We start from the raw sequence: 20,270 nt of genomic DNA, 5'->3' as shown, positions 1-20,270 counted from the left end.
GGGAAACAGAGGCGGGGAATCAGGGGCGGGGAAACAGAGGCGGGGAATCAGATATGGGGAATCGGATGCGGGGAATCAGAGCTGTGGAATCAGAGGTGGGGAATCAGAGGTGGTGAATCAGAGATGGGGAATCACAGGCGGGGAATCAGAGGCAGGGAATAGAACGCGGGGAATCAGAGGCAGGGAATCAGAGTTGGGGCATCAGAGGTTGGGAATTAGATATGGGGAAACAGAGGCGGGGAATCAGAGGCGGGGAAACAGAGGCGGGAAATCAGATATGGGGAATCAGAGGTGGGGAATCAGAGGCAGGGAATCAGATGTGCGGAATCAGAGATGGGGAATCAGAGGCAGCGAATCAGAATCAGAAGCGGGGAATCAGAGGCCGGGAATCAGAGGACGGGAATCAGATGCTGGGAATAAGAGGCCGGGAATCAGAGGTGGGGAATCAGAGTCCGGGAATCAGAGATGGGGATTCAGAGGCGGAAAATGAGATATGGAGAATCAGAGGCGGGGAATCAGATGCGGGGAAACAGAGGTGGGGAATCAGATATGTGGAATCAGAGGTGGCGAATCAAAGGCGGTGAATCAGAGATGGGGAATCAGAGGCGGGGAATCAGAGGCAGGGAATCAAACACGGGAAATCAGGGGCGGGGAATCAGAGCTGGGGAATCAGAGGCGGGGAATCAGGGTTAGGGAATCAGAGGCAGGGAATCAGATATGGGGAAACAAGGGCAGGGAATCAGAGGCGGGGAAACAGAGGCGGGGAATCAGATATGGGGAATCAGAGGTGTGGAATCAGAGGTTGGGAATCAGAGGCAGCGAATCAGAGGCGGCGAAACAGAGGCGGGGAATCAGATATGGGGAATCAGAGGTGGCGAATCAAAGGCGGTGAAACAGAGATGGGGAATCAGGGCAGGGAATCAGAGGCAGGGAATCAAACACGGGGAATCAGAGCTGGGGAATCAGAGGCGGGGAATTAGAGTTGGGGAATCAGAGGAGGGGAATCAGAGGCGGGGAAACAGAGGCGGGGAATCAGATATGGGGAATCAGAGGTGGGGAATCAGAGGTTCGGAATCAGAGGTAGGGAATCAGAGGTGGGGAATCAGAGGCAGGGAATCAGATGTGCGGAATCGGAGATGGGGAATCAGAGGTAGGGAATCAGAGGTGGGGAATCAGAGGCGGGGAATAAAAGGCCGGGAATCAGATATGGGGAAACAGAGGTGGGGAATCAGAGGCGGGGAAACAGAGGCGGGGAATCAGATATGGAGAATCAGAGGTGGGGAATCAGAGGTTGGGAATCAGAGGCAGGGAATCAGAGGCTTGGAATCAGATGCAGGGAATCAGATGCGGGGAATCAGAGGCGGGGAATCAGAGCTGGGGAATCAGAGGTGGGGAATCAGAGTTGGGGAATCAGAGGAGGGGACTTAGATATTGGGAAACAGAGGCGGGGAATCAGAGGCGGGGAAACAGAGGCGGGGAGTCAGATATGGGGAATCAGAGGTGGGGAATCAGAGGCAGGGAATCAGATGTGCGGAATCAGAGATGGGGAATCAGAGGCAGGGAATCAGAATCAGAAGCAGGGAATCAGAGGCCGGGAATCAGAGGCCGGAATCAGATGCCGGGAATAAGAGGACGGGAATCAGAGGTGGGGATTCAGAGTCGGGGAATCAGAGATGGGGATTCAGAGGCGGGGAATGAGATATGGGGAATCAGAGGCGGGGAATCAGAGGCGGGGAAACAGATGCGGGGAATCAGATATGGGGAATCAGAGGTGGCGAATCAAAGGCGGTGAATCAGAGATGGGGAATCAGAGGCCGGGAATCAGAGGCAGGGAATCAAACACGGGGAATCAGAGGCGGGGAATCAGAGCTGGGGAATCAGAGGCGGGGAATCAGAGTTGGGGAATCAGAGGCGGGGAAGCAGAGGCAGGGAATCAGACGCGGGGATTCAGAGGCGGGGAATCATAGTTGGGAATCAGAGGCGGATAATCAGATATGGGGAAACATAGGCGGGGAATCAGGGGCGGGGAAACAGAGGCGGGGAATCAGATATGGGGAATCGAATGCGGGGAATCAGAGGCGGGGAATCAGAGCTGTGGAATCAGAGGCGGGGAATCAGAGTTGGGGCATCAGAGGTGAGGAATTAGATATGGGGAAACAGAGGCGGGGAATCAGAGGCGTGGAAACAGAGGCGGGGAATCAGATTTGGGGAATCAGACGTGGGGAATCAGAGGCAGGTAATCAGATGTGCGGAATCAGAGGCAGGGAATCAGAATCAGAGGCCGGGAATCAGAGGCCTGGAATCAGATGCTGGGAATAAGAGGCCGGGAATCAGAGGTGGGGAATCAGAGTCCGGGAATCAGAGATGGGGAGTCAGAGGCGGGGAATGAGATATGGAGAATCAGAGGCGGGGAATCAGAGGCGGGGAAACAGAGGTGGGGAATCAGATATGGGGAATCAGAGGTGGCGAATCAAAGGCGGTGAATCAGAGATGGGGAATCAGAGGCGGGGAATCAGAGGCAGGGAATCAAACACGGGGAATCAGAGGCGGGGAATCAGAGCTGGGGAATCAGAGGCTGGGAATCAAAGTTGGGGAATCAGAGTTAGGGAATCAGATATGGGGAAACAGGGGCGGGGAATCAGAGGCGGGGAAACAGAGGCGGGGAATCAGATATGGGGAATCGGAGGCGGGGAATTAGAGTTGGGGAATCAGAGGCGGGGAATCAGTGGTGGGGAGACAGAGGCGGGGAATCAAACACGGGGAATCAGAGGTGGGGAATCAGAGGTTGGAAATCAGAGGGTGGGAATCAGCGGCGGGGAATCAGAGGCGGGGAATCAGAGGCAGGGAATCAGATGTGCGGAATCGGTGATGGGGAATCAGAGACAGGGAATCAGAGGCGGGGAATCAGAGGCCGGGAATCAGATATGGGGAAACAGAGGCGGGGAATCAGAGGCGGGGAAACAGAGGCTGGGAATCAGATATGGGGAATCAGAGGTGGGGAATCAGAGGTTGGGAATCAGAGGCAGGGGATCAGAGGCTTGGAATCAGATGCAGGGAATCAGATGCGGGGAATCAGAGGTGGGGAATCAGAGCTGGGGAATCAGAGTCTGGGAATCAAAGTTGGGGAATCAGAGGCAGGGAATCAGATATGGGGAAACAGGGGCGGGGAATCAGAGGCGGGGAAACAGAGGCGGGGAATCAAACACGGGGAATCAGAGGTGGGGAATCAGAGGTTGGGAATCAGAGGCAGGGAATCAGAGGCGGGGAATCAGAGGCGGGGAATGAGAGGCAGGGAATCAGATGTGCGGAATCGGAGATGGGGAATCAGAGGCAGGGAATCAGAGGCGGGGAATCAGAGGCGGGGAATCAGAGGCCGGGAATCAGATATGGGGAAACAGAAGCGGGGAATCAGAGGCGGGGAAACAGAGGCTGGGAATCAGGTATGGGGAATCAGATGTGGGGAATCAGAGGCGGGGAATCAGAGCTGGGGAATCAGAGGTGGGGAATCAAAGTTGGGGAATCAGAGGCGGGGACTTAGATATGGGGAAACAGAGGCGGGGAATCAGAGACGGGGAAACAGAGGCGGGGATTCAGATATGGGGAATCAGAGGCGGGGAATCAGAGGCGGGGAAACAGAGGCGAGGAATCAGATATGGGGAATCAGAGGTGGGGAATCAGAGGTTGGGAATCAGAGGCAGGGAATCAGAGGCTTGGAATCAGATGCAGGGAATCAGATGCGGGGAATCAGGGGCGGGGAATCAGAGCTGGGGAAACAGAGGTGGGGAATCAGAGTTGGGGAATCAGAGGCGGGGACTTAGATATTGGGAAACAGAGGCGGGGAATCAGAGGCGGGGAAACAGAGGCGGGGAGTCAGATATGGGGAATCAGAGGTGGGGAATCAGAGGCAGGGAATCAGATGTGCGGAATCAGAGATGGGGAATCAGAGGCAGGGAATCAGAATCAGAAGCAGGGAATCAGAGGCCGGGAATCAGAGGCCTGAATCAGATGCCGGGAATAGGCCGGGAATCAGAGGTGGGGAATCAGAGTCCGGGAATCAGAGATGGGGAGTCAGAGGCGGGGAATGAGATATGGAGAATCAGAGGCGGGGAATCAGAGGCGGGGAAACAGAGGTGGGGAATCAGATATGGGGAATCAGAGGTGGCGAATCAAAGGCGGTGAATCAGAGATGGGGAATCAGAGGCGGGGAATCAGAGGCAGGGAATCAAACACGGGGAATCAGAGGCGGGGAATCAGAGCTGGGGAATCAGAGGCTGGGAATCAAAGTTGGGGAATCAGAGTCAGGGAATCAGATATGGGGAAACAGGGGCGGGGAATCAGAGGCGGGGAAACAGAGGCGGGGAATCAGATATGGGGAATCGGAGGCGGGGAATTAGAGTTGGGGAATCAGAGGCGGGGAATCAGTGGTGGGGAGACAGAGGCGGGGAATCAAACACGGGGAATCAGAGGTGGGGAATCAGAGGTTGGAAATCAGAGGCAGGGAATCAGCGGCGGGGAATCAGAGGCGGGGAATCAGAGGCAGGGAATCAGATGTGCGGAATCGGTGATGGGGAATCAGAGGCAGGGAATCAGAGGCGGGGAATCAGAGGCCGGGAATCAGATATGGGGAAACAGAGGCGGGGAATCAGAGGCGGGGAAACAGAGGCTGGGAATCAGATATGGGGAATCAGAGGTGGGGAATCAGAGGTTGGGAATCAGAGGCAGGGGATCAGAGGCTTGGAATCAGATGCAGGGAATCAGATGCGGGGAATCAGAGGTGGGGAATCAGAGCTGGGGAATCAGAGTCTGGGAATCAAAGTTGGGGAATCAGAGGCAGGGAATCAGATATGGGGAAACAGGGGTGGGGAATCAGAGGCGGGGAAACAGAGGCGGGGAATCAGATATGGGGAATCAGAGGCGGGGAATTAGAGTTGGGGAATCAGAGGCGGGGAATCAGAGGCGGGGAAACAGAGGCGGGGAATCAAACACGGGGAATCAGAGGTGGGGAATCAGAGGTTGGGAATCAGAGGCAGGGAATCAGAGGCGGGGAATCAGAGGCGGGGAATGAGAGGCAGGGAATCAGATGTGCGGAATCGGAGATGGGGAATCAGAGGCAGGGAATCAGAGGCGGGGAATCAGAGGCCGGGAATCAGATATGGGGAAACAGAAGCGGGGAATCAGAGGCGGGGAAACAGAGGCTGGGAATCAGGTATGGGGAATCAGATGTGGGGAATCAGAGGCGGGGAATCAGAGCTGGGGAATCAGAGGTGGGGAATCAAAGTTGGGGAATCAGAGGCGGGGACTTAGATATGGGGAAACAGAGGCGGGGAATCAGAGACGGGGAAACAGAGGCGGGGATTCAGATATGGGGAATCAGAGGCGGGGAATCAGAGGCGGGGAAACAGAGGCGAGGAATCAGATATGGGGAATCAGAGGTGGGGAATCAGAGGTTGGGAATCAGAGGCTGGGAATCAGAGGCTGGGAATCAGATGCATGGAATCAGATGCGGGGAATCAGAGGCGGGGAATCAGAGCTGGGGAATCAGAGGTGGGGAATCAAAGTTGGGGAATCAGAGGCCGGGACTTAGATATGGGGAAACAGAGGCGGGGAATCAGAGGCGGGGAATCAGAAGCAGGGAATCAGAGACCGGGAATCAGAGGCCGGAATCAGATGCCGGGAATAAGAGGCCGGGAATCAGAGGTGGGGAATCAGAGTCCGGGAATCAGAGATGGGGAATCAGAGGCGGGGAATGAGATATGGGGAATCAGAGGCGGGGAATCAGAGGCGGGGAAACAGAGGCGAGGAATCAGATATGGGGAATCAGAGGTGGCGAATCAAAGGCGGTGAATCAGAGATGGGGAATCAGAGGCGGGGAATCAGAGGCAGGGAATCAAACACGGGGAATCAGAGGCGGGGAATCAGAGCTGGGGAATCAGAGGCGGGGAATCAGAGTTGGGGAATCAGAGGCGGGGAATCAGAGCTGGGGAATCAGAGGTGGGGATCAGAGTCGGGGAATCAGAGGCAGGGAATCAGATGTGCGGAATCAGAGATGGCGAATCAGAGGTGGGGAATCAGAGGCTGTGAATCAGAGATGGGGAATCAGAGGCGGGGAATCAGAGGCAAGAAATCAGACACGGGGTTTCAGATGCTGGGAATCAGATGGGGGAATCAAAGGCGGGGAATCAGAGCTGGGGAATCAGAGGCAGGGAATCAGAGTTGGGGATTCAGAGGCGGGGAATCAGATATTGGGAAACAGAGGCGGGGAATCCGAGGCGGGCAAACAGAGGCGGGGAATTAGATATGGGGAATCAGAGGTGGGGAATCAGAGGTGGTGAATCAGAGATGGGGAATCACTGGCCAATCAGAGGCAGGGAATAGAACGCGGGGAATCAGAGGCAGGGAATCAGAGTTGGGGCATCAGAGGTTGGGAATTAGATATGGGGAAACAGAGGCGGGGAATCAGAGGCGGGGAAACAGAGGCGGGATATCAGATATGGGGAATCAGAGGTGGGGAATCAGAGGCAGGGAATCAGATGTGCGGAATCAGAGATGGGGAATCAGAGGCAGGGAATCAGAATCAGAAGCGGGGAATCAGAGGCGGGGAAACAGAGGCGGGATATCAGATATGGGGAATCAGAGGTGGGGAATCAGAGGCAGGGAATCAGATGTGCGGAATCAGAGATGGGGAATCAGAGGCAGGGAATCAGAATCAGAGGCGGGGAATCAGAGGCGGGGAAACAGAGGTGGGGAATCAGATATGTGGAATCAGAGGTGGCGAATCAAAGGCGGTGAATCAGAGATGGGGAATCAGAGGCCGGGAATCAGAGGCAGGGAATCAAACACGGGAAATCAGAGGCGGGGATTCAGACCTGGGGAATCAGAGGCGGGGAATCAGAGTTGGGGAATCAGAGGCAGGGAATCAGATATGGGGAAACTGGGGCAGGGAATCAGAGGCGGGGAAACAGAGGCGGGGAATCAGATATGGGGAATCAGAGGTGTGGAATCAGAGGTTGGGAATCAGAGGCAGGGAATCAGAGGCGGGGAAACAGAGGCGGGGAATCAGATATGGGGAATCAGAGGTGGCGAATCAAAGGCGGTGAAAAAGAGATGGGGAATCAGGGCAGGGAATCAGAGGCAGGGAATCAAACACGGGGAATCAGAGCTGGGGAATCAGAGGCGGGGAATTAGAGTTGGGGAATCAGAGGAGGGGAATCAGAGGCGGGGAAACAGAGGCGGGGAATCAGATATGGGGAATCAGAGGTGGGGAATCAGAGGTTGGGAATCAGAGGCAGGGAATCAGAGGCGGGGAATCAGAGGCGGGGAATCAGAGGCGGGGAATCAGAGGCGGGGAATCAGAGGCCGGGAATCAGATATGGGGAAACAGAGGTGGGGAATCAGAGGCGGGGAAACAGAGGCGGGGATTCAGATATGGGGAATCAGAGGTGGTGAATCAGAGGTTGGGAATCAGAGGCAGGGAATCAGAGGCTTGGAATCAGATGCAGGGAATCAGATGCGGGGAATCAGGGGCGTGGAATCAGAGCTGTGGAAACAGAGGTGGGGAATCAGATTTGGGGAATCAGAGGCGGGGACTTAGATATTGGGAAACAGAGGCGGTGAATCAGAGGCGGGGAAACAGAGGCAGGGAGTCAGATATGGGGAATCAGAGGTGGGGAATCAGAGGCAGGGAATCAGATGTGCGGAATCAGAGATGGGGAATCAGAGGCAGGGAATCAGAATCAGAAGCAGGGAATCAGAGGCCGGGAATCAGAGGCCTGAATCAGATGCCGGGAATAAGAGGCCGGGAATCAGAGGTGGGGAATCAGAGTCTGGGAATCAGAGGCGGGGAAACAGAGGCGGGGAATCAGATATGGGGAATCAGAGATGGCGAATCAAAGGCGGTGAATCAGAGATGGGGAATCAGAGGCCGGGAATCAGAGGCAGGGAATCAAACACGGGGAATCAGAGGAGGGGAATCAGAGCTGGGGAATCAGAGGCGGGGAATCAGAGTTGGGGAATCAGAGGCGGGGAATCAGACGCAGGGAATCAATATGGGAAATCAGAGGTGGGGAATGAGTGGTTGGGAATCAGAGGAAGGGAATCAGAGGCGAGGAATCAGAGCTGGGGAATCAGAGGCGGGGAATCAGAATTGGGGAATCAGAGATGGGGAATCAGAGATGGGGAATCAGAGGCGGGGAATCAGACGCGGGGAAACAGAGGTGGTGAATCAGAGATGTGGAATCAGAGGCGGGGAATCAGAGGCAGGGAATCAGACGCGGGGAATCAGAGGCGGGGAATCATAGCTGGCGAATCAGAGGCGGGGAATGAGATATGGGGAATCAGAGGCGGGGAATCAGAGGCGGGGAAACAGTGGCGAGGAATCAGATAAGGGGAATCAGAGGTGGCGAATCAAAGGCGGTGAATCAGAGATGGGGAATCAGAGGCGGGGAATCAGAGGCAGGGGATCAAACACGGGGAATCAGAGGCGGGAAATCAGAGCTGGGGAATCAGAGGCGGGGTATCAGAGTTGGGGAATCAGAGGCGGGGAATCAGAGCTGGGGAATCAGAGGTGGGGAATCAGAGTCGGGGAATCAGAGGCAGGGAATCGGATGTGCGGAATCAGAGATGGGGAATCAGAGGTGGGGAATCAGAGGCAGGTTATCAGACACGGGGATTCAGAGGCTGGGAATCAGACGGGGGGAATCAAAGGCGGGGAATGAAGCTGGGGATTCAGAGGCAGGGAATCAGAGTTGGGGATTCAGAGGCGGGGAATCAGATATGGGGAAACAGAGGCGGGGAATCAGAGGCGGGCAAACAGAGGCGGGGAATTAGATATGGGGAATCAGTGGTGGGGAATCAGAGGTTGTGAATCAGAGATGGGGAATCACAGGCGGGGAATCAGAGGCAGGGAATAGAACGCGGGGAATCAGAGGCAGGGAATCAGAGCTGGGGAATCAGAGGCGGGGAATCATAGTTGGGAATCAGAGGCGGGGAATCAGATATGGGGAAACAGAGGCGGGGAATCAGGGGTGGGGAAACAGAGTCGGGGAATCAGATATGGGGAATCGAATGCGGGGAATCAGAGGCGGGGAATCAGAGTTGGGGCATCAGAGGTGGGGAATTAGATATGGGGAAACAGAGGCGGGGAATCAGAGGCGTGGAAACAGAGGCGGGGAATCAGATATGGGGAATCAGAGGTGGGGAATCAGAGGCAGGTAATCAGATGTGCGGAATCAGAGATGGGGAATCAGAGGCAGGGAATCAGAATCAGAAGCGGGGAGTCAGAGGCCGGGAATCAGAGGCCTGGAATCAGATGCTGGGAATAAGAGGCCGGGAGTCAGAGATGGGGATTCAGAGGCGGGGAATGAGATATGGAGAATCAGAGGCGGGGAATCAGAGGCGGGGAATCAAAGGCGGTGAATCAGAGATGGGGAATCAGAGGCGGGGAATCAGATGCAGGGAATCAAACACGGGGAATCAGAGGCGGGGAATCAGAGCTGGGGGAATCAGAGGCTGGGAATCAAAGTTGTGCAATCAGAGGCAGGGAATCAGATATGGGGAAACAGGGGCGGGGAATCAGAGGCGGGGAAACAGAGGCGGGGAATCAGATATGGGGAATCAGAGGCGGGGAATTAGAGTTGGGGAATCAGAGGCGGGGAATCAGAGGTGGGGAAACAGAGGCGGGGAATCAAACACGGGGAATCAGAGGTGGGGAATCAGAGGTTGGGAATCAGAGGCAGGGAATCAGAGGCGGGGAATCAGAGGCGGGGAATGAGAGGCAGGGAATCAGATGTGCGGAATCGGAGATGGGGAATCAGAGGCAGGGAATCAGAGGCGGGGAATCAGAGGCGGGGAATCAGATGCCGGGAATCAGATATGGGGAAACAGAGGCGGGGAATCAGAGGCGGGGAAACAGAGGCTGGAATCAGATATGGGGAATCAGAGGTGGGGAATCAGAGGTTGGGAATCAGAGGCAGGGAATCAGAGGCTTGGATTCAGATGCAGGGAATCAGATGCGGGGAATCAGAGGCGGGGAATCAGAGCTGGGGAATCAGAGGTGGGGAATCAGAGTTGGGGAATCAGAGGCGGCGACTTAGATATTGGGAAACAGAGGCGTGGAATCAGAGGCGGGGAAACAGATGCGGGGAATCAGATATGGGGAATCAGAGATGGGGAATCAGAGGCAGGGAATCAGATGTGCGGAAAGAGATGGGGAATCAAAGGCAGGGAATCAGAATCAGAAGCAGGGAATCAGAGGCCGGGAATCAGAGGCCGGAATCAGATGCTGGGAATAAGAGGCCGGGAATCAGAGGTGGGGATTCAGAGGCGGGGAATGAGATATGGGGAATCAGAGGCGGGGAATCAGAGGTGGGGAAACAGAGGTGGGGAATCAGATATGGGGAATCAGAGGTGGCGAATCAAAGGCGGTGATTCAGAGATGGGGAATCAGAGGCGGGGAATCAGAGGCAGGGAATCAAACACGGGGAATCAGAGGCGGGGAATCAGAGCTGGGGAATCAGAGGCTGGGAATCAAAGTTGGGGAATCAGAGGCAGGGAATCAGATATGGGGAAACAGGGGCGGGGAATCAGAGGCGGGGAAACAGAGGCGGGGAATCAGATATGGGGAATCAGAGGCGGGGAATTAGAGCTGGGGAATCAGAGGCGGGGAATCAGAGGCGGGGAAACAGAGACGGGGAATCAAACACGGGGAATCAGAGGTGGGGAATCAGAGGTTGGGAATCAGAGGCAGGGAATCAGAGGCGGGGAATCAGAGGCGGGGAATCAGAGGCAGGAATCAGATATGGGGAAACAGGGGCGGGGAATCAGAGGCGGGGAAACAGAGGCGGGGAATCAGATATGGGGAATCAGAGGCGGGGAATTAGAGTTGGGGAATCAGAGGCGGGGAATCAGAGGTGGGGAAACAGAGGCGGGGAATCAAACACGGGGAATCAGAGGTGGGGAATCAGAGGTTGGGAATCAGAGGCAGGGAATCAGAGGCGGGGAATCAGAGGCGGGGAATGAGAGGCAGGGAATCATATGTGCGGAATCGGAGATGGGGAATCAGAGGCAGGGAATCAGAGGCGGAGAATCAGAGGCGGGGAATCAGAGGCCGGGAATCAGATATGGGGAAACAGAGGCGGGGAATCAGAGGCGGGGAAACAGAGGCTGGGAATCAGATATGGGGAATCAGAGGTGGGGAATCAGAGGTTGGGAATCAGAGGCAGGGAATCAGAGGCTTGGAATCAGATGCAGGGAATCAGATGCGGGGAATCAGAGGCGGGGAATCAGAGCTGGGGAATCAGAGGTGGGGAATCAGAGTTTGGGAATCAGAGGCGGGGACTTAGATATTGGGAAACAGAGGCGTGGAATCAGAGGCGGGGAAACAGATGCGGGGAATCAGATATGGGGAATCAGAGATGGGGAATCAGAGGCAGGGAATCAGATGTGCGGAATCAGAGATGGGGAATCAAAGGCAGGGAATCAGAATCAGAAGCAGGGAATCAGAGGCCGGGAATCAGAGGCCGGAATCAGATGCCGGGAATAAGAGGCCGGGAATCAGAGGTGGGGATTCAGAGGCGGGGAATGAGATATGGGGAATCAGAGGCAGGGAATCAGAGGCGGGGAAACAGAGGCTGGGAATCAGATATGGGGATTCAGAGGTGGGGAATCAGAGGTTGGGAATCAGAGGCAGGGAATCAGAGGCTTGGAATCAGATGCAGGGAATCAGATGCAGGGAATCAGAGGCGGGGAATCAGAGCTGGGGAATCAAAGGTGGGGAATCAGAGTTGGGGAATCAGAGGCGGGGACTTAGATATTGGGAAACAGAGGCGGGGAATCAGAGGCGGGGAAACAGAGGCGGGGAATCAGATATGGGGAATCAGAGGCGGGGAATTAGAGCTGGGGAATCAGAGGCGGGGAATCAGAGGCGGGGAAACAGAGACGGGGAATCAAACACGGGGAATCAGAGGTGGGGAATCAGAGGTTGGGAATCAGAGGCAGGGAATCAGAGGCGGGGAATCAGAGGCGGGGAATCAGAGGCAGGGAATCAGATATGGGGAAACAGGGGCGGGGAATCAGAGGCGGGGAAACAGAGGCGGGGAATCAGATATGGGGAATCAGAGGCGGGGAATTAGAGTTGGGGAATCAGAGGCGGGGAATCAGAGGTGGGGAAACAGAGGCGGGGAATCAAACACGGGGAATCAGAGGTGGGGAATCAGAGGTTGGGAATCAGAGGCAGGGAATCAGAGGCGGGGAATCAGAGGCGGGGAATGAGAGGCAGGGAATCAGATGTGCGGAATCGGAGATGGGGAATCAGAGGCAGGGAATCAGAGGCGGGGAATCAGAGGCGGGGAATCAGAGGCCGGGAATCAGATATGGGGAAACAGAGGCGGGGAATCAGAGGCGGGGAAACAGAGGCTGGGAATCAGATATGGGGAATCAGAGGTGGGGAATCAGAGGTTGGGAATGAGAGGCAGGGAATCAGAGGCTTGGAATCAGATGCAGGGAATCAGATGCGGGGAATCAGAGGCGGGGAATCAGAGCTGGGGAATCAGAGGTGGGGAATCAGAGTTGGGGAATCAGAGGCGGGGACTTAGATATTGGGAAACAGAGGCGTGGAATCAGAGGCGGGGAAACAGATGCGGGGAATCAGATATGGGGAATCAGAGATGGGGAATCAGAGGCAGGGAATCAGATGTGCGGAATCAGAGATGGGGAATCAAAGGCAGGGAATCAGAATCAGAAGCAGGGAATCAGAGGCCGGGAATCAGAGGCCGGAATCAGATGCCGGGAATAAGAGGCCGGGAATCAGAGGTGGGGATTCAGAGGCGGGGAATGAGATATGGGGAATCAGAGGCGGGGAATCAGAGGCGGGGAAACAGAAGCTGGGAATCAGATATGGGGATTCAGAGGTGGGGAATCAGAGGTTGGGAATCAGAGGCAGGGAATCAGAGGCTTGGAATCAGATGCAGGGAATCAGATGCAGGGAATCAGAGGCGGGGAATCAGAGCTGGGGAATCAGAGGTGGGGAATCAGAGTTGGGGAATCAGAGGCGGGGACTTAGATATTGGGAAACAGAGGCGGGGAATCAGAGGCGGGGAAACAGAGGCGGGGAATCAAATATGGGGAATCAGAGATGGGGAATCAGAGGCAGGGAATCAGATGTTCGGAATCAGAGATGGGGAATCAAAGGCAGGGAATCAGAATCAGAAGCAGGGAATCAGAGGCCGGGAATCAGAGGCCGGAATCAGATGCCGGGAATAAGAGGCTGGGAATCAGAGGTGGGGAATCAGAGTCCGGGAATCAGAGATGGGGAATCAGAGGCGGGGAATGAGATATGGGGAATCAGAGGCGGGGTATCAGAGGCGGGGAAACAGAGGCGAGGAATCAGATATGGGGAATCAGAGGTGGCGAATCAAAGGCGGTGAATCAGAGATGGGGAATCAGAGGCGGGGAATCAGAGGCAGGGAATCAGATATGGGGAAACAGGGGCGGGGAATCAGAGGCGGGGAAACAGAGGCGGGGAATCAGATATGGGGAATCAGAGGCGGGGAATTAGAGTTGGGGAATCAGAGGCGGGGAATCAGAGGTGGGGAAACAGAGGCGGGGAATCAAACACGGGGAATCAGAGGTGGGGAATCAGAGGTTGGGAATCAGAGGCAGGGAATCAGAGGCGGGGAATCAGAGGCGGGGAATGAGAGGCAGGGAATCAGATGTGCGGAATCGGAGATGGGGAATCAGAGGCAGGGAATCAGAGGCGGGGAATCAGAGGCGGGGAATCAGAGGCCGGGAATCAGATATGGGGAAACAGAGGCGGGGAATCAGAGGCGGGGAAACAGAGGCTGGGAATCAGATATGGGGAATCAGAGGTGGGGAATCAGAGGTTGGGAATGAGAGGCAGGGAATCAGAGGCTTGGAATCAGATGCAGGGAATCAGATGCGGGGAATCAGAGGCGGGGAATCAGAGCTGGGGAATCAGAGGTGGGGAATCAGAGTTGGGGAATCAGAGGCGGGGACTTAGATATTGGGAAACAGAGGCGTGGAATCAGAGGCGGGGAAACAGATGCGGGGAATCAGATATGGGGAATCAGAGATGGGGAATCAGAGGCAGGGAATCAGATGTGCGGAATCAGAGATGGGGAATCAAAGGCAGGGAATCAGAATCAGAAGCAGGGAATCAGAGGCCGGGAATCAGAGGCCGGAATCAGATGCCGGGAATAAGAGGCCGGGAATCAGAGGTGGGGATTCAGAGGCGGGGAATGAGATATGGGGAATCAGAGGCGGGGAATCAGAGGCGGGGAAACAGAAGCTGGGAATCAGATATGGGGATTCAGAGGTGGGGAATCAGAGGTTGGGAATCAGAGGCAGGGAATCAGAGGCTTGGAATCAGATGCAGGGAATCAGATGCAGGGAATCAGAGGCGGGGAATCAGAGCTGGGGAATCAGAGGTGGGGAATCAGAGTTGGGGAATCAGAGGCGGGGACTTAGATATTGGGAAACAGAGGCGGGGAATCAGAGGCGGGGAAACAGAGGCGGGGAATCAAATATGGGGAATCAGAGATGGGGAATCAGAGGCAGGGAATCAGATGTTCGGAATCAGAGATGGGGAATCAAAGGCAGGGAATCAGAATCAGAAGCAGGGAATCAGAGGCCGGGAATCAGAGGCCGGAATCAGATGCCGGGAATAAGAGGCTGGGAATCAGAGGTGGGGAATCAGAGTCCGGGAATCAGAGATGGGGAATCAGAGGCGGGGAATGAGATATGGGGAATCAGAGGCGGGGTATCAGAGGCGGGGAAACAGAGGCGAGGAATCAGATATGGGGAATCAGAGGTGGCGAATCAAAGGCGGTGAATCAGAGATGGGGAATCAGAGGCGGGGAATCAGAGGCAGGGAATCAAACACGGGGAATCAGAGGCGGGGAATCAGAGCTGGGGAATCAGAGGCGGGGAATCAGAGTTGGGGAAGCAGAGGCGGGGAATCAGAGCTTGGGAATCAGAGGTGGGTATCAGAGTCAGGGAATCAGAGGCAGGGAATCAGATGTGCGGAATCCGAGATGGGGAATCAGAGGTGGGGAATCAGAGGCTGTGAATCAGAGATTGGGAATCAGAGGCGGGGAATCAGAGGCAGGAAATCAGATACGGGGATTCAGAGGCTGGGAATCAGATGGGGGGAATCAAAGGCGGGGAATCAGAGCTGGGGAATCAGAGGCAGGGAATCAGAGTTGGGGATTCAGAGGCGGGGAATCAGATATGGGGAAACAGAGGCGGGGAATCAGAGGCGGGCAAACAGAGGCGGGGAATTAGATATGGGGAATCAGAGGTGGGGAATCAGAGGTGGTGAATCAGAGATGGGGATTCACAGGCGGGGAATCAGAGGCAGGGAATAGAACGCGGGGAATCAGAGGCAGGGAATCAGAGTTGGGGCATCAGAGGTTGGGAATTAGATATGGGGAAACAGAGGCGGGGAATCAGAGGCGGGGAAACAGAGGCGGGAAATCAGATATGGGGAATCAGAGGTGGGGAATCAGAGGCAGGGAATCATATGTGCGGAATCAGAGATGGGGAATCAGAGGCAGCGAATCAGAATCAGAAGCGGGGAATCAGAGGCCGGGAATCAGAGGCCGGGAATCAGATGCTGGGAATAAGAGGCCGGGAATCAGAGGTGGGGAATCAGAGTCCGGGAATCAGAGATGGGGATTCAGAGGCGGAAAATGAGATATGTAGAATCAGAGGCGGGGAATCAGAGGCGGGGAAACAGAGGTGGGGAATCAGATATGTGGAATCAGAGGTGGCGAATCAAAGGCGGTGAATCAGAGATGGGGAATCAGAGGCGGGGAATCAGAGGAAGGGAATCAAACACGGGAAATCAGGGGCGGGGAATCAGAGCTGGTGAATCAATGGCGGGGAATCAGAGTTGGGGAATCAGAGGCAGGGAATCAGATATGGGGAAACAAGGGCAGGGAATCAGAGGCGGGGAAACAGAGGCGGGGAATCAGATATGGGGAATCAGAGGTGTGGAATCAGAGGTTGGGAATCAGAGGCATGGAATCAGAGGCGGCGAAACAGAGGCGGGGAATCAGATATGGGGAATCAGAGGTGGCGAATCAAAGGCGGTGAAACAGAGATGGGGAATCAGGGCAGGGAATCAGAGGCAGGGAATCAAACACGGGGAATCAGAGCTGGGGAATCAGAGGCGGGGAATTAGAGTTGGGGAATCAGAGGAGGGGAATCAGAGGCGGGGAAACAGAGGCGGGGAATCAGATATGGGGAATCAGAGGTGGGGAATCAGAGGTTCGGAATCAGAGGCAGGGAATCAGAGGCGGGGAATCAGAGGCAGGGAATCAGATGTGCGGAATCGGAGATGGGGAATCAGAGGTAGGGAATCAGAGGTGGGGAATCAGAGGCGGGGAATAAGAGGCCGGGAATCAGATATGGGGAAACAGAGGTGGGGAATCAGAGGCGGGGAAACAGAGGTGGGGAATCAGATATGGGGAATCAGAGGTGGGGAATCAGAGGTTGGGAATCAGAGGCAGGGAATCAGAGGCTTGGAATCAGATGCAGGGAATCAGATGCGGGGAATCAGAGGCGGGGAATCAGAGCTGGGGAATCAGAGGTGGGGAATGAGAGTTGGGGAATCAGAGGCGGGGACTTAGATATTGGGAAACAGAGGCGGGGAATCAGAGGCGGACAAACAGAGGCGGGGAATCAGATATGGGGAATCAGAGGTGGGGAATCAGAGGCAGGGAATCAGATGTGCGGAATCAGGGATGGGGAATCAGAGGCAGGGAATCAGAATCAGAAGCAGGGAATCAGAGGCCGGGAATCAGAGGCCGGAATCAGATGCCGGGAATAAGAGGCCGGGAATCAGAGGTGGGGAATCAGAGTCCGGGAATCAGAGATGGGGATTCAGAGGCGGGGAATGAGATATGGGGAATCAGAGGCGGGGAATCAGAGGCGGGGAAACAGATGCGGGGAATCAGATATGGGGAATCAGAGGTGGCGAATCAAAGGCGGTGAATCAGAGATGCGGAATCAGAGGCCGGGAATCAGAGGCAGGGAATCAAACACGGGGAATCAGAGGCGGGGAATCAGAGCTGGGGAATCAGAGGCGGGGAATCAGAGTTGGGGAATCAGAGGCGGGGAAGCAGATGCAGGGAATCAGACGTGGGGATTCAGAGGCGGGGAATCATAGTTGGGAATCAGAGGCGGATAATCAGATATGGGGAAACAGAGGCGGGGAATCAGGGGCGGGGAAACAGAGGCGGGGAATCAGATATGGCGAATCGGATGCGGGGAATCAGAGGCGGGGAATCAGAGCTGTGGAATCAGAGGCGGGGAATCAGAGTTGGGGCATCAGAGGTGGGGAATTAGATATGGGGAAACAGAGGCGGGGAATCAGAGGCGTGGAAACAGAGGCGGGGATTCAGATATGGGGAATCAGACGTGGGGAATCAGAGGCAGGTAATCAGATGTGCGGAATCAGAGGTGGAGAATCAAAGGCGGTGAATCAGAGATGGGGAATCAGAGGCGGGGAATCAGAGGCAGGGAATGAAACACGGGGAATCAGAGGCGGGGAATCAGAGCTGGGGAATCAGAGGCTGGGAATCAAAGTTGGGGAATCAGAGTCAGGGAATCAGATATGGGGAAACAGGGGCGGGGAATCAGAGGCGGGGAAACAGAGGCGGGGAATCAGATATGGGGAATCAGAGGCGGGGAATTAGAGTTGGGGAATCAGATGCGGGGAATCAGTGGTGGGGAAACAGAGGCGGGGAATCAAACACGGGGAATCAGAGGTGGGGAATCAGAGGTTGGAAATCAGAGGCAGGGAATCAGCGGCGGGGAATCAGAGGCGGGGAATCAGAGGCAGGGAATCAGAGGCGGGGAATCAGAGGCCGGGAATCAGATATGGGGAAACAGAGGCGGGGAATCAGAGGCGGGGAAACAGAGGCTGGGAATCAGATATCGGGAATCAGAGGTGGGGAATCAGAGGTTGGGAATCAGAGGCAGGGGATCAGAGGCTTGGAATCAGATGCAGGGAATCAGATGCCGGGAATCAGAGGCGGGTAATCAGAGCTGGGGAATCAGAGTCTGGGAATCAAAGTTGTGGAATCAGAGGCAGGGAATCAGATATGGGGAAACAGGGGCGTGGAATCAGAGGCGGGGAAACAGAGGCGGGGAATCAGATATGGGGAATCAGAGGTGTGGAATCAGAGGTTGGGAATCAGAGGCAGGGAATCAGAGGCGGGGAAACAGAGGCGGGGAATCAGATATGGGGAATCAGAGGTGGCGAATCAAAGGCGGTGAAAAAGAGATGGGGAATCAGGGCAGGGAATCAGAGGCAGGGAATCAAACACGGGGAATCAGAGCTGGGGAATCAGAGGCGGGGAATTAGAGTTGGGGAATCAGAGGAGGGGAATCAGAGGCGGGGAAACAGAGGCGGGGAATCAGATATGGGGAATCAGAGGTGGGGAATCAGAGGTTGGGAATCAGAGGCAGGGAATCAGAGGCGGGGAATCAGAGGCGGGGAATCAGAGGCAGGGAATCAGATGTGCGGAATCGGAGATGGGGAATCAGAGGCAGGGAATCAGAGGCGGGGAATCAGAGGCGGGGAATCAGAGGCCGGGAATCAGATATGGGGAAACAGAGGTGGGGAATCAGAGGCGGGGAAACAGAGGCGGGGATTCAGATATGGGGAATCAGAGGTGGTGAATCAGAGGTTGGGAATCAGAGGCAGGGAATCAGAGGCTTGGAATCAGATGCAGGGAATCAGATGCGGGGAATCAGGGGCGGGGAATCAGAGCTGTGGAAACAGAGGTGGGGAATCAGATTTGGGGAATCAGAGGCGGGGACTTAGATATTGGGAAACAGAGGCGGTGAATCAGAGGCGGGGAAACAGAGGCAGGGAGTCAGATATGGGGAATCAGAGGTGGGGAATCAGAGGCAGGGAATCAGATGTGCGGAATCAGAGATGGGGAATCAGAGGCAGGGAATCAGAATCAGAAGCAGGGAATCAGAGGCCGGGAATCAGAGGCCTGAATCAGATGCCGGGAATAAGAGGCCGGGAATCAGAGGTGGGGAATCAGAGTCTGGGAATCAGAGGCGGGGAAACAGAGGCGGGGAATCAGATATGGGGAATCAGAGATGGCGAATCAAAGGCGGTGAATCAGAGATGGGGAATCAGAGGCCGGGAATCAGAGGCAGGGAATCAAACACGGGGAATCAGAGGAGGGGAATCAGAGCTGGGGAATCAGAGGCGGGGAATCAGAGTTGGGGAATCAGAGGCGGGGAATCAGAGGAAGGGAATCATAGCTGGCGAATCAGAGGCGGGGAATGAGATATGGGGAATCAGAGGCGGGGAATCAGAGCCGAGGAATCAGAGCTGGGGAATCAGAGGCGGGGAATCAGAATTGGGGAATCAGAGATGGGGAATCAGAGATGGGGAATCAGAGGCGGGGAATCAGACGCGGGGAAACAGAGGTGGTGAATCAGAGATGTGGAATCAGAGGCGGGGAATCAGAGGCAGGGAATCAGACGCGGGGAATCAGAGGCGGGGAATCATAGCTGGCGAATCAGAGGCGGGGAATGAGATATGGGGAATCAGAGGCGGGGAATCAGAGGCGGGGAAACAGTGGCGAGGAATCAGATAAGGGGAATCAGAGGTGGCGAATCAATGGCGGTGAATCAGAGATGGGGAATCAGAGGCGGGGAATCAGAGGCAGGGGATCAAACACGGGGAATCAGAGGCGGGAAATCAGAGCTGGGGAATCAGAGGCGGGGTATCAGAGTTGGGGAATCAGAGGCGGGGAATCAGAGCTGGGGAATCAGAGGTGGGGAATCAGAGTCGGGGAATCAGAGGCAGGGAATCGGATGTGCGGAATCAGAGATGGGGAATCAGAGGTGGGGAATCAGAGGCAGGTTATCAGACACGGGGATTCAGAGGCTGGGAATCAGACGGGGGGAATCAAAGGCGGGGAATGAAGCTGGGGATTCAGAGGCAGGGAATCAGAGTTGGGGATTCAGAGGCGGGGAATCAGATATGGGGAAACAGAGGCGGCGAATCAGAGGCGGGCAAACAGAGGCGGGGAATTAGATATGGGGAATCAGTGGTGGGGAATCAGAGGTTGTGAATCAGAGATGGGGAATCACAGGCGGGGAATCAGAGGCAGGGAATAGAACGCGGGGAATCAGAGGCAGGGAATCAGAGCTGGGGAATCAGAGGCGGGGAATCATAGTTGGGAATCAGAGGCGGGGAATCAGATATGGGGAAACAGAGGCGG

This window comes from Narcine bancroftii, unplaced genomic scaffold, assembly GCF_036971445.1.
Source record: "Narcine bancroftii isolate sNarBan1 unplaced genomic scaffold, sNarBan1.hap1 Scaffold_159, whole genome shotgun sequence".
NCBI lineage: Eukaryota > Metazoa > Chordata > Chondrichthyes > Torpediniformes > Narcinidae > Narcine > Narcine bancroftii.
The sequence above is the reverse complement of the archived record's forward strand: the minus strand, read 5'-3'. Positions refer to the sequence as shown.